Source organism: Fukomys damarensis, unplaced genomic scaffold, assembly GCF_012274545.1.
Source record: "Fukomys damarensis isolate Sample0158 unplaced genomic scaffold, DMR_v1.0_HiC HiC_scaffold_16, whole genome shotgun sequence".
Taxonomy (NCBI): domain Eukaryota; kingdom Metazoa; phylum Chordata; class Mammalia; order Rodentia; family Bathyergidae; genus Fukomys; species Fukomys damarensis.
Genome location: NW_022900928.1, coordinates 28,260,592 through 28,271,080, shown reverse-complemented (window position 1 = coordinate 28,271,080; position 10,489 = coordinate 28,260,592).

Sequence of the window (10,489 nt, the reverse complement as noted above, 5' to 3'; positions counted from 1 at the left end):
CATTCACGAAGAAAGCACCATTGCAGCTCAGCAATCAAGTGTTAGGCCTCTGAGAAGGAGCTGTGAGGTTCATGGGACCCAGGCAAAGTGGGACAAGGGCCACACCTCAGCAGCTGGAGTGAGAACACAGTTTTCACCAGAGTGGGTCCCAAGTCTAAATAGGACCCGATAATCTGCCTGGAGCCTCACATCTTCCTTCTGCAGACAGCACCATCATTCCCATTATACAAGTGGAGAAACTGAGGCACCAGGGGATTAACTCACCTTCCCAAGGCCAGACAGGCAGTAAGGGACAAAGTTGGGATTCCCTCTCTAGCTTCAGACTCCAAGTCCAGACACCTCCTGCTTCAGCTGGAGCTGCCTTTCTTCCCTGGGAAATCAGCTTCCCTGGGACAATAGCAGTCCACCTACTCTGCTGGCCAGTGGCTATGGTGTGGAGCGTCGATGCCCTCTGGACAGTGGACAGTGCCCTCTGACCACTGGATTTCTGAGGCTCTTCACAGCCAGGCCACTCCCCACCCCACCTTCTCTCCCCAATAATTAATCTCCAGCCAACAATCCCAGCTGCAGCGCTTTCATCATCCAATTACCAGAGCTGCTGGCACAATAAATCTTGGTCACACAATTGCGGGCAAATCTGCAGCTGTTTTCATGGCCATTACTGTGCATAGGACACTGGGACTCAGGTCATTTGCCTTTCTGACGTGTAGTCCTGCCCCACCCCCATCTTCCCTGACTCCTTTCCTTTTTCATTGGCAGCTGCTCCATCCCCTCTACCTCAATACCCTCCCCCAGAACCTGCTTCCTCTCCCATACCTTTTCTAAGCTGTGGGACCAAGATCAGAAGACTCTGTATGACCTTGGCCAGGTTAATTCACCTCTCTGAGCTTCGGTTTCTTTCCTTATCAAACAGAAATGACATTAGTGATCTCATAGGGTTTTGTGAATATTAAGCACCCCAAATGTGGTGTATGCCTCACTGTTGGTACCTAGGATTTTGTCAGTAGTCTTTGCTATTTTCTTAAGTAGTATATGTTTATTTTAATGTAGGAAAAAAATTACTAATATATCAAACCTGTGAGTATCATTGCTTAGGAGACCATGAAATTAGATAGTTACATAAAGTGTGCTAAAGACAAATATTAGGAATGATGCACAAATTTGGCAAAAAACATATAGGAGGCATGTGAATGAGAAGCCCAAGAAACTCTGACCCACTCAGCGCAATGCTTGCCTTCATAAATATGTGTCTTCTCTGCCTTCCCCCAGCCCTGTAGAGGAGAATGTGGAGCCTCAGAGGGAGGGAGCCCATCCTGCTGCCAAGCATACCTGCTGAGACCCCACACACTTGTGGTGGGGTTGTCTCAGGACTCTTCAGTCCACGAGAAACTGTTCCCAAAGCCTATTTTCTATAGGCCCCATGCTCCAAAGGCAATGCCTCCCTCACGAGTCCCAAGTCTTCATCTTTCTAAACTAGAACCTGTCACAGTCAGGCCATGGAGCTATCATAAAGTTTGCTTGACAAGATGCTGAGTAGGACTTTCCCTGAGGTCTTTCATCTGTGGAATTACAGTGAGGGCCCAGAGCTGAGGCCAAGAGGTCCTAAGCCAGCATTTAAAGAGAAGCATGAAGGAGTGGCAGAGGCACGCACAGGAGGACTGGGGTGGAGGCGGGGGAGTGGGCAGGGTTGCTGCTGAGCAGGGATTCACACTGGAACTGTGTGTGCCTGCTAGAATGGGAACTGCGCCTTCAAATCTAGGCAGTAAGCTTGATGAGGCAGGAACTCCCCTGTGATCCCACCAGGCAATGCAGAGACTGGTACAGTTTCCTATGGTGTATTCAGGGGCAGGAATTTACTCAAGGAGCCCATTCCAGCCAGCAGTGCTTATAAGAGTAAGGTGAAGTAGGTCAGGAAAAATTCTCAGGACTCCATCCCTGTTCTTGCCAGATGCAAAGAAGACCACAGTAGTTCCCTCGGCTCCATTCAAAGCACACAGATTGGAACAGAGAAGGATCTGCGGGGCTGTCCTGATAGCCACAGGCTAGGTAAGGCTGACAAAAAGCCTTGAGTATGTGGCAGAGAAAAAAGAAAACTCAGCTGACCATCTCTGAGCAGGGCCTTGGTGACAGAGTGGGCAGAGGGAGATGTGACCACTTTGCAGGAAAAATCACACTCACCAACTCCCAGCAGGGTCACTAGTCTTAGGTGGAAACCTCACAGATCCTACATCATGCATACACACAGCACACAGAACTTCCTTCTCTGTAAAGCCATCGTCCCTTTTGGGTGTAGTTTCCCCTTGGAGACAACAGAGTTAATAAGTGATGCCTCTGGCCTATTTAAAAAGTTCAGGCAGAAGTTGCTGTCCTATCACCAACCATAGGAATTGTGGTTTAAAATTCCAGATCAACTGAAGGATTTGGGGAAAGACTGCCACCTGGTGGTTAATATTGGCAGTGTCTTGGATAGAGCAGAACAGGGCCTATGGTCTCCCTGACTTCTTAAAAATGCCTCAGATTTTAGACTTCTGTTTTGCTATCTCCGGTCTGGCAGACAACATGTTCTAGGTTCAGGCCTAATCTCCTTTGGGAAAAAAGACCAGTATAATGAGTCCTCTGCTCTGTCCAGGTGACCCTCTGAGGCTTGGGGACAGTGCTATCTGCCAGTCGCCACTTACTTGCAGCTGCCTCCACTATTACTTTCACACTCGTATGCACATGCATTCGAGAGGTACTGTGGTATTCACACTCTGTGACAGGCCCTAGGTAGGAGGCACTCTGGGGATATAGAAGGACCAAATGCGGACCCTGCCCTTGAGGAGTTTAGAGCCTAGAAAAAGGCACGAAAGAACATTTCGCACAGCACAGGCAGTGCTGAGTTGGAGGGGATGTGGAAGGTCAGAGTGAGGCCTATCCTGGTCTAGAGACAGGGAGAACTCTTCGGAGAGGGACACTATTGAGGGAAATGAAATCATAAGTAATGGGACCCTGAACACCAAGATAAAGGCTTCATCCTACTGTGAAGGAGCCCTTAGGCATGGGGAATGGACTAGAAGGGTAACAGGGAGCTGGAGGGACAGTTGAGGAGACCGACTGGTCCTGACAGGATGTAACAGGCCCACTGCATTTCGCACAAATTCCTTCTAGGTCTTTGCGGGTACAAAGAGGTTAGTGCTATCACAACCACTTTATTTACAGAGGAGGAGAGGCAGGCTCAGAGTGTGACAAAGCAGCCAAGTTCTCTCTCAGCTGGTTTTAACAAGTGAGTTGGGTAGGGAGAAGAAAGGAAAGGAGAGATAAGGAGCTAAATCCAGAATTAGGATTTAGACCTTTATCTCTGCTCTAGGCTTCCACTTAATTCTCAGCATAACACATAATTTTGCTCGATTCAATAAATGAAATTATTCTAAATGTTATTTCAGGGTTTCTCTTCTTCCCTCTCTGTTTAGTCATGAAAGTATATTTTGATAACTCCTGCCCCCACACCAGCAGTCCCGTCCGTGGTCAAAGTCTAGAAACCTCCTGTGAAAGTGGGCCAGAGCCACCACAATTAAATTCAAGGCAGGTGTACCAAAGGCTCTTTGTAAGAGGGACTCAAGACTCATTTGCAGGCCCAGGTCAACTGCCTTCAGGCATCACAGCGAGGAGAGCAATCCTGTGGCCCCAGAGTCCTCTGAGAAGCCAGGTGTGTGCTCCCCGCCCCAGAGCTCTCAGCTATGATTAATCCCACTTCAGATACCCAGACCAAGGTTTCCTGTGGCCCATTTCACGGCTGGGGGAGCTCCTTGCTTGCTGGAGTTCATACCCCACTTGCCTCTGGCTCAGCACTTCTGCATAGTCCAGCAAAAGCAGCAGCCCTGGCCAAACACAGCCACCTACCCGAGCTCCTGAAGCAGCCGCAGCTCGCCCAGCAGCTATACCTGTGTCTGCAGCTCAGGGAGTCTACAGATCTGCCCAACTCTGCCACTGGTTGCACAAAGCTGGTGCCCTAGAACTCTTACAGCGTGGGAATACTCACTGGCTAGGAAAACAAACCTGGACTCCCTACCTGAAAGCCCCCTCCCCACTGTATCCTAGAGCTGCAAGGGGGCATCTTCACATGACAGAGAAAGCAGGCAACATACAGGCTCTGCCTCCAGATCCACCCTCTCCTCGGGTCTGCTTTTACTGTCCCTACTGATGCCACCATGCTGACCTTTGGAAGCCTTGCTCTCCAGGCCCAATGTGCTCACTTGGGAACCCCATAATATTGACAAACAGCAGATGCCAGCCTAGAGTGCTCAAACTGGCTTCCTGAAGATTTCTAAGTCACAATAGAGAGTGGGATATGAACCTGCATTACTGGTATAGCAAAGCTGCAGGTCTTCCTCAGCTCCAGGCTGGGTCTGCTTACCTTGAGCTACTAGGGATCATCTTGAGTCACTCTGATGCCATGATATCTCAAATCAAACAAGTGAGAGCGCAAAGGGCACAGGTGTCCCATCCTAGGCCCCACCTTTAGAACCTTCACAACTTTAGAGGATATCAGTACAAATCTCAAACAATCACCATGCCATGGGAAAGCTGAATTTCTGACCCAGGAAGGATACAGCTGACTGGAAAACTAGGGAACTAGGTTAAACTTCTATTTGAGAAATGAAACTTGGTTTCACATGGACATTAGTGTAATGTCCTTTGTTTCTCCTACCTCATGAGATTGGCAGAAGTGTGAGGAGGAGGTACGTGAGGCAATAGATGGAGAGATGAGTATTTATAACTCAAAGACTGAGCCATGAGACTGCAGCCTCAGCTTTACTTAAGAGCTTATTAAAAATGCAAATTCTCAGGCTCCACCTTAGACCTAGCGACTGAGGTTTTCAGAGCAGGAGGAGGTTTGTGGGAGGATGAAAGGCTAAAACCTTTCTTTTTTTAAAGAACTTCTATAAGTGATTCTTATGTGCATATAAGTTTAATATGTATTGCTAAAACAATGTCTTAGTTCAGGCTGCTGTAACAAACTACCTTGAACTGTGAAATTTCTTCACAGAATTTTACTTCTCACAGTTCTAGATTCTGGGAAGTCCATGGTCAAGGCCAGAATTGGTGTTCCGTGAAGGGCTGGTTTCTGCTGCACGGATAACACCTTGGATGGCTTAAGGGCAAAGAGGTTAACAAACTCCCGTAGACCTTTATAATTATAAGGGCACTCATTCCATTAATGAGGGTGAGATTTCAGGAGCTGATTACCTCCCAAAGGTCCTACCTTTTAATATTATCACCTGGGTGTTAAACTTCAACACACGAATTTAGGAAACATATGCATCCAGATTGCAGTGTACACTGCACATGTGACGATGTGATTGCTACAGGAGAAATAATAATCATAGCAGCTCCCATTCTTTGGACATGTACTATGTGCCAAGTATTTTTAACTCTTATCCAAGGTTAAACATTACCTCACTGTATCCACCAATCCTTTTAGATAATTTTATTTTCCTACTTTTTACAAGTGAAGACACTATAAAGGTACTTGCCCAAGTCACTCAGACTTTCCACTGTTGTTTCGTTATCTGTAGTATGGGAACACTAAGGCCTTACTTCTTTGGTTGTTGTGAGGATTAGTGAGAATGTGTGGAGACCTGTCCACATTACTTGGGGAGCTCAGGCCTGACCACTGCATGCAGTTCGAGACTGGCCTAGCGGGGAAAGGCAGAGGCAGCACAACATTGTTGGTGAGACTCAAAACAAAATTTATCTCCAACCTGGGGCTCAGAGAGCTGCCTATGTCTGCAGGCCTCTGGCCTTCCTACTTAGCACTAAGTCAGCTTCACCTGCTACCGAGTTCTGTGTTTACGCCTTAAGGGAATCCATGCTCTCATTTCTCATTCTATTCCTAGTTGATGACAACAAAATCTATGTTTGGAAGGCAGCTGCTCTGAAGGTTGTGGGCATTAGAAAGTAATTCGGCTGGATCTGGGCTTCCAGTGACAGAAACTAATGCAGTTCTCTTGGATGAAACAGAAGGATAAGACCTTTGGCTTGAGAGGCAACTGGTGAGACACATCATTACAGGGATCATCACGAGCCTCTCACCAGCTGCTGAATGGCCTAATGTGTCAAGGGCCTCGTACAAAGCCACAAGATAAACATCATCTCACTTTTACCTCTTATTTGCTGAATGACAAAAACACAAATTTGGAACCAGATGTCATCATTTAATATTTGTGTGACACTGTGTGACATTTATGTGTAACATTGTTAAATCTAGCTTTCCTATCCCTAAAAGAGAGCTGTTGAATTAAGTGAATGTTTGCATAACTCGAAGGATATGGTTGGCACTTTAGAAATGTTATTCACCTTGAACCTTGCTTCCCTTTACTGTAATAATCTGGTCTTGTGATGGGCAGAGGACAGAGATAACTTAAACTAAGTCACTTTCCAACTGCTTGGGGTCTCTTTGATAACCAGGCTGGGCCATTTTTTTACAGTTAGGGAGAAAAAGTTCCAGGGCAAAATCAGAAGGTTGGTCAAAATCATCAGGCCTGTAGTTTGCTCAGATGAGCATCTGCTATGGAGTGCCCTCCTCAGTGGTCTTTTTCTTTTAGTACTGCTGTTATTAAATTCCTAGTAAGGATCAGCCCTTTTGTACTCCATTCTGGTGTAAGGGTATGTTTTATAGCAATTGGATTTTGTTTTCTCTACTATTTTTGTTGCTTGTAAGGTCCAAAAGGATCAGCTCTACTAAATTTATAATTGGTGTTTAAGGAAATTTAATCAAATTTGTTACTGTTTAAAAGTTAAGAGGTTTTGAAGTTTTATTAGATGTTACTGGGTTCTGGAGTGCTGGAGTCTCCTTCTAGAGATGGTCTCTGGGTTCTTTCTGTCCTAAACCAAGAATTGGTCAAGACAGGCACAAAAGGTTGTGAGGTTTTACATTTATTTAAGAAAAGAAACATTCTCTGCAGAGTGAATTTGGGCCAATCAAAATGACATTCTATAGGATGAGAATGGAACACTGTGAAAAAGAGAGCACAATGGCCAAGAGTTCAGTGGCAGCCATCTGTGGGAACTGTTCTGTGCATGTGTCTCTGTAATTGACAGGTTTCACACCCACTTGCCAGGACCTAATCTCCTGCCTCAAGATGTGTTCACTAAATTGAGCACTAAACTTGATCTAGTAGCCTTAAGTATTCCTCTCAAATCCAAATCCCCCAGACCAGTGCTGGCAAACCCATCAGAGCTTTCGATGCTGACATCCTGCTGCAGCACACGTGCCGTAGGCTTCAATGAAACACACAAAAATAAAACAGATCTCAATTTTTGAATGCTTATATAATTATTATAAAACTATTTTTAAGGGGTAAATGTGCAGTTCTTTAAACTTCACTTTTTAAAAATCATTTTGGGATTCTCAACATTGACAAAAGATATGCCCGTTTGAAATCTTTCTGAAAATGAATTGATTTCTGAAAACAGACTGATCTACTGACAAAACATCCTAAAATATCTGGCCAAATCCAAGCACCCCTATAGAATGAACAGAACCAAGAAAAAGTTAGGTTAAAATTGGGAGTTAAATCAAATCTGTTGTTTAAATGTTTAAGAAGTTTTAAAATGTTCACTTTGGGGGAACTTCTTCAGCTACCGTTTGAGGAAAAGTTCAAGGTGTTTGAAAAGCGAAAGACACGCAATGGCAGTCCCTGGAGCTGAGGTCAGTGAGGGTGCTGCGCGCCCTGGATCTCCCACTGCAAAGCCAGTGTGCACCAGCAAGCAGTCATGGTGATTCTTTTCCTGCTTCCCTCAACAGGCAAGTACTTTCAAATGACAATATGTAAAAGTATAAAGGGTTATTTTTGAAGTTTTCTGAAAGTAAAAGTTCTTACAGTAAGAAGAAATTGTCTCGAATTCATTTGGTAAAAGAAATTAAGCACAAATTATATATTGGGATGATAATCATTTCATTTCCTTAACAAAAAAAAAAAGCAGTCACCAGAATTAAGCTCTTGATTCATTACTCTTGATTCGAAGTGATAATAGCTTTTATGCTACACAGAGTATTTCTGGTTGTTGGCATCACAGAGCTAAGATACACTCAGACCATGCTGCGCCTTCGCACCTGAAGGAGTGGCGGTTATAGTGAATCCCACCAGGGACAGAGGGGAAGTACAAGTGAAATGAGAACTCTATACCACTATTTGGCTTTAGGCTTCATCTATGGTTCTTGAGACATCCAGGCAGGATCACAGAAAAGCCCACTTCTGAAAAGTACCATGACTAACAGGGAAGCAGGCCAGCACAAAGAACACTTACTTAGCGCAAATGTTCAGCAGACTGCGAATGCTGTGAAACCCATAGTGATGAAAAAGCTTCTCTGTGCCTCCTTAATTAGCTCTAAAAGGCCAAGAGTCTTTGTCTCATTCATTCATTCAGCATCTTCCTTGCTCTCCACTGTTCTAGGCCCTATGCTGGCTAGAGGACAAACAGAAACCAGTCCTTACCTTCAATAATTCAGAATGTGACAGAAAAAGCATTTATTTAATCATTGTGACTCAATGTGAAAAAGCACAGAGAAAAGTCACACAGATGTGGCCCTCAAGAAGTCCTGAGCCTAACAGAGTCCTAAGAGGGCACAGTACTAATAATGGTACTTAGCAGCCTAGGAAAAGGATCAAAGGGAGGCTCAGACTGTAAATTCAGGTAGCACAGAGGTGGATGACACATTACCTTTTAATAATGCAGTGGGGAAAACTTACAGCCTACTGGAGAAGACTAAGCAGCTGAATCTGGCCAAAGCAGAGGTGTCATATCCTACAACCTCAGGCTGACCTACTCAACAGACAACAGTGAAAAGTCTCTTACCTATGCCACATCTGAGGGGAGACCAGTGACCTGAATGATCTGGATGGGTAGGAGGCTCCTTCCGCACTGCCCTGTTCTCCCAGTGGTAGACCTTGTATGCTGAATGGATCTATCCTAAGAGTCTGAAGGACAGGGTAGGGGACTTCTTAGGACAAAGGACTACAGCCTACTTGGTCCTCTACTTATACCTAATGATAAAGACCTCCTTTACATTTTTTTTCTTACTCTTCACAGATGTTACCACCTTCCCTAACCTCGGTTAGGGTACCAATAGCTTGACACTGGTCCCAAGGCCATGCAGGCATCAGTGATGGACAGAGTTGGCGTGCCTACAGCTGTCATTGTTGGTCACTTGGAATAGGGACACATTGTCAGCTTCAAGGTACAGGGTTGGGATAGACCTCCTCAGCAGGCCAGGCTGCAAACCCGTGAGGGCCTCTCTCTTCCCATGGGTTTCAGGGAACAGCTCCAACCTGTTGTCATTGCTTTGTGACAGCAGCCATCACCCACCATCTCTCTAGCCTTGGCCTCATGTTTGTGCCACATTCTCTCCTTCCTAAGAGCACCAGGACTCATATCTGCTCTACTTGTTCATCATAGCTGCCACCACCCACTTTTGCTTTTGTCTCTAGTCCACACTGTGGATTTCCTATGCCCCCAAACCCTCTTTGCTCATGGCTCCTGAAATATGCACATAGGCTCTTTCCTACTGCTAGTCACTGAGAAACAAACATGAGGCAAGGGGGAAAGAATAAGAGAGGGCAACTCAGAGATGGGTCACTTATAAGTGCTGTTATTAGACATCTCTGGCTCACACATGCATACCAAGGTCTCTTCCTCAACTGCCTTCTTGGATCATCCTAAAACAGTCTTGTGAGTCTCATTCTTTTCATCCTTTATCCATGATTATAAACTATGCATGTCTAGTAGGGTACAGTGCTCAATATAGCTTTGCTGACCATGGAGTTTCTACCTCTCAGGAGGGCAATACTTTTCTCTTCTTCACCAATCCTTCCTCGTACCACCAAAGCAGCCTATTCCTAGATCCCTGCCACCCTTCACTGGCTAATTTGACAGAAGTCTTCTCTGATGCCGGGCTTCATATAAGGAAGTATTTATGCGTTCTTTTACCCAAAAACTAGAAGGTCCTATATGTTAGCCTAAATGTAAACATCCTTTAGTAAGCAATGGTAAGCTACAATTTCGAATCTAGACAGAGCAGCAGAATGTACCCTGCATTACACATAACCACTCAAGAAATATTGAGACAAAGATGTACGCAAATGACCATAACTTTGTCTAGGCAAGTTATTTTGGCAAAAGTATGAGAGGCAAAAGGAATGTTTTAAGCCACTCTAAGCCACAGTTTTAAACAATATGCTGACATAGGTAGAGTTAATCTCTACTTTCATTCTGTAGGACTGTTATTTGTGGGACTGATGTAACTGCAACTCCAGTCTGGCACTGCATTCCATGACAAAACTTACCCTCCATGGTCATTACCCAGGACTAAGTATACCAATTTAAGTCATTATCTTCCTGAAATAGGGGTCATAATAGCAACAAAAATAAATCTCTCACAATAGAATTCCTGTCACAACAGCAACCTGCCATCATCTGTGAAACCAGCACCATCTAAGTTCAGCCTCAA